At 39.5% G+C, this 4,834-nt stretch overlaps 1 pseudogene across 1 annotated transcript; it reads left to right on the top strand.

Moving 5' to 3' along the window:
* The first annotated feature begins 359 nt into the window (after positions 1-359).
* LOC308434083 (mitochondrial import receptor subunit TOM5 homolog) lies at positions 360-608 on the top strand (annotated as a pseudogene). Its single transcript has one exon. The product of its transcript is annotated as a mitochondrial import receptor subunit TOM5 homolog (transcript).
* The last annotated feature ends 4,226 nt before the right edge of the window (positions 609-4,834 follow it).

Genomic DNA, 4,834 nt, shown 5'->3' with positions numbered 1-4,834 from the left:
ATCCCAAGAGTCAATATATTATTCATATGTAAAATCATTACTGGGGGTTGGAGAAATAACTCAGAGATAAAAAGCACTGGCTGCTCTTTCCAGACATCTTGAGTTTAATTCCCAGCAAACACATGGTGTCTTACAACCATCTGTAATGGGACGAGATATTCTTTTCTGGTGTGTCTGAAGATAGCTACAGTATACTAGTACAAACAAAATAAGTAAATATTTAAAATAATAGAAGTCTTTATTTCATGCCAACTGTGGTTTTGAGGATTAGAAAAGCCCAGGAGAGGAGTTCCGGGTGCAGGGAGGCCACTTGAGGAGAGCAGGCTGCCGCTCTTGCAAGCTTTAGAGGCAGAGCCGCAATGTTCCCGATCGAAGGTCTCGCCGAAATTGGACCCGGAGGAGATGAAGCAGAAGATGCGTGAGGATGTGGTCTGCTCCATCCGGAACGTCCTCATCTACGTGGCCCTGCTGCGAGTCACTCCATATATCTTGAAGAAGCTCGACAGCATATGAGGACTGGGCGTCAGGTGGATGCATGGCATGAAGGACCTGGTGACGGTTTCTCCTCCTGTCTGCCAATGAATTGGCCCAGGAAGGTCTAAGACCGATTAAACGGACATAAAAACTAAGAACTTGCTAAGAACAAGCTGGGCTTTAAGAACTGACCTCCATCGCTGAAATACGAAACTATCTGGGAAGTACAAAAAGATGTCTTATGGTCATGGTGCCCTTAGGCCCGTGACACCGCCTCTGAGTGTTGATGGAATGTAGATGTCACATCCTAAGGGGCTCGTGTCTGAAATGTCACCGGCTCGGCGGCAGTCCAACTTCTGTTCAAAGTGTTATTTGTGAAGTCTGTCTGGAAGTCAGCATACACCCACAATGACGTGTAAGCACAGTCTATATTTTTAATAAATGTTTTGATGAAAAAAAAAAAAAAAAAAAAAAAGAAAAGCCCAGGAGTTATTGTGGCTGGAAGGGACAGAAGTTCTGACTTTAAGGAGGGCTAATGTTAGGAGGACAATGTAAAATGTAACACTTTACTATATTGTGTCAAGTCCTACTGCATATGAAACATAAAATGGGTTCTCTTTGTGGATTTATAGAACTCTCCCAGGAATATGGTACTGTCACCATACAGGATGGGGAGTTCCACAAGTCCCCAGCCCACAGAAAGGATAAACATTTTCTCTTGTTCAGTTATGGAATCTGATATCACTTAAAGTGATTGCTAAGGCTGCTTTTGACGTGGGAGCTTCTTCCACTTTGGAGTTTGATAATGTGGACTTATGGGTTAGAAAATAAGTATGTTCCCTTCACAGAACTGTCTGTCCTGTCAGGCAGAATCAGTCTCCACTTCTGTCCATGTCTTAGTCTGTGGATTATGCAAGCAAGAGGAAAATCCCCATTTGCTATCCTGCAGCATAAAAAAGTGAATTCTTCCTCTTACCCCCAGAACTCTGTACTTAAACACATTAGCCATCAAATGGTTATGAATTAAATGGTTTAAACTTCAACTTATTTTCTGATTTAATTGATTGTTTTGATTACTCTATTACTGAGAGACCACTGTGGTGTCAGTATTCAGAAGGACTTTTATTCCTGTTCTGATTATTAATAGAAGAATGAGGTGGCAATGGCATTTGTCTTGAAAGGTAAGATGTGAGGTGGGACTTATTGCCTAATTCGGAAACAGACACACCTAGCCATGAGAAACTCCTTTGGGGTGGTGATAGAGGAAATGCAGCTAATCGGGGCTGACTAATGGAGAATGAGATGTCAGATGAAGAAAGGCCTCTGTATGTTCCCATATGCTAGCTACCTCTGTTTATGGTGTGCAGCTGTACATTTCACGTTATTTCATCAAAAGGGCCCTGCACACTAATCTAGGTTTCTCCCTGCTAATGTCAAGTGTATTTCAGGCAATAAAAATGCTACGAAAATATGATTCCTTATTAACCTTTAGTCAATTAGCATGTATCAGAACAAGGGCATCAATCAGTAAAAGAGTACTTGCTTAGTAAGCGTAAGACCATTGGATCATTCCTCAGAATTGCAAAGAAAAAAGATGGATGTTGATCACCTAAGCGATGCTGGGTAGGGGTTTCTGGTGGAAGCCATTCAGGAAAGGCTGTGACAAGCGAGTGAGTCTCCCGGAGATGGTCCACCATTTTGCATGGCTATGGTGCATGGGCTCTGAAGAGGCATAGATCCCAGGAACTTCGTTCCAGGATTGCTTCTTGCTACTGATATGCCTTTCCATTCTTGCCCTTGCTGTATTCCTCATTTTTCTGACATGATGTGATTAGGCAAAGAAAAACCCTTTCTGCCTACGTTCTGTTATGATTGATTCCTAGACATTAGCTAACCCTATCGGCAAATTTCCTGGGGATCAACATGAAGATGAACTTTCATTAATAAATGCTTTTGAAATGAATGAACAATTTTATAGAATTCTTGATTCGAGTCAAATAATTTTAGAAAGTTAGAATAATTGATAAAATGATTAAGGGGATGGTTTAAATTTCTTTTTTGCCTAGAAGATATAATAAAGTTAGAATCAAGAATAGAATGTTCCCCTGCCTCTTAGAAAAGTAAATAAAGGCTACATGAGTAGGAATCCAATGAGCTTTCATATATTACAAGGACACATATTGCACTAGGAAGAAAAATAGATCTCCAACAAATTAGTAATCAGAAAAACATTCATTCTAGGACAGGCCCAAGGATTAGGCCACAGGTGTGCACCATACTAAAGTAAAGCCATGAACATATAAAACTATTGCTTTAAACTTATGATGAGTTTATAGAATGAAATGTAGATAAAATGACTACTTTGAACTTACAATCAACAATCCTGATGCACCTCCCTCTTGTGTGACATTTTATTTGTGAGGCAATTTTTAAAAAAGATGTAGTATTTATTTTATTTACTTGAATACACAGTAGCTGTCTCTAGACACACCTGCTGCCAAGATTTCTGCGGAACCCCTTTGTACTGGAAGCTTCATTTGGTGACAAGAGATGGCCAGTTGGGGCTGTCTCTCCTATGTGTTTTGTTTTGTGGTTGTTTTATTTAGACCCCCTTCATGTGTGTATATACTTTAGAAAGCTATATTAACTTTCTATACTACCCCTCAAATGGCCTTCAATTTTAGCTGTCTATCCTTGTTTTATCTCCCTTGTCCCTCTGTTCAAACTTGATTCTCATTTCAGCTCTCAATCCATCCACAGCTGTCTATTCTTTTATCTTTTCTAACAAGATTTGTCATCTCTTGTTGCTTACTTCATACCTAACGTCTGAGCTTCTACAGATTATGGCTTGGATATTATTGATTTGACAACTAATATCTACATTTAAATGAGTACATACCATACTTGTCATTCTAGGTCTGGGTTACCTCAGTCTGGCTAATTTTTTTTAATTAGTTTCATCCATTTTCTTGTAAATAGTACCTGAGACTAGGTAGTCCAGGGACCTAGGGTAAAACCAAATACGACTGATCTTTTACAGGAACAGATCAATAAAATGCCTCCCAGGGACATTCTGCTATACTCATACATCAGTGCCCTGCTCAGTCTTCATCAGAGATGCTTCTTGCTGACACAGATGAGAACAAATACAGACACCCATGGCCAGACAACATGCAGAACATGAGAGACCTTGGACCGTGGAACCCATAGCCATAAATGGGATGTTTCCATAAGATTTCTCCCTACACGGGCGAGGAAACCCTACAGAAGAGGAGACTGAAAGAGTGTAGGAGAAAGAGGAATGGAGGATATCCAGGAAACAAGACCATCTGAACTCAACAAGATTGGCATACATAGGAACCGACAGAATTAAGGCAGAGTGCAAAAGGCCTCCCCTGGTATGTGCCAGATGGGGTTCTAGAGCTGCAAGGAGAAGTGGACACATCTTCTGTTCTAGTTAGGGTTACTGTTGCTGTGATAAAACACCATGGACTAAGCCTCTCTGTGTGTATCTGTGCATCATTGTATTGATGGGAATTCTGAATGTGCTAACTGGTGGGTCTCTGGGTCTATATCAATTTCTTATGTCTTTTGTTGACCTTTTCTTTCCTGTTTGTTTTCTTGTACTCCAATGTGCTTATTTTATCTTATCATTACATATTTTATTTCATTTGAAGCCTATTTGTTTTGTAATGAGGGACCAAAGAGAATTTTATCCAGATGGGTAGGGAAGTGCTGAGCAAATCAGAAAGGTAGAGGGAAGGAGAACCGTAATCAGGATCTGTTATATGGAAATCAATCTACTTTCAATACAAGAAAACAAAAAAGATACTGCCTCATCATTATCATCATCACCTTCTTTTAATTTATGCTACAATATACTCCCACCTATAATATACGATATATCATATACAATATACAATATACATTCCAGTGTGGACCCATCTGCTGAAGGGTGGTTAGTGTACAAGGACCAATCTTTTTAGAGAAAAATCATTCTTCCTCTTTCAGAAGCCATCTCATGTTCACTGATTGTTGATTAGGGGGTGGAAGAATGAATATAAGGTTATTGTATATTCTTCCAATATATCATGTACTTAATTATTATTTTTAAAAGGTATATTACTTTTTCTTTTTAAGAACAAGGTTTTGTATAAACTTAAAAATATTTATTTTATTTATATGAGTACACTGTAGCTGTCTTCAGACACACCAGAAGAGGGCATCTTATTCCATTACATATGGTTATGAGCCACCATTGTGGTTGCTGGGTATTGAACTCAGGACCTCTGGAAGAGCAGCCAGTGCTCTTAACCACTGAGATATCTCTCCAGCCTGATTTTGGTGCAGGTTTTAGGCA

The sequence above is a fragment of the Micromys minutus genome, assembly GCF_963924665.1.
Source record: "Micromys minutus genome assembly, chromosome: 1".
Lineage (NCBI taxonomy): Eukaryota > Metazoa > Chordata > Mammalia > Rodentia > Muridae > Micromys > Micromys minutus.
This window is presented reverse-complemented; position numbering and strand designations above follow the sequence as displayed.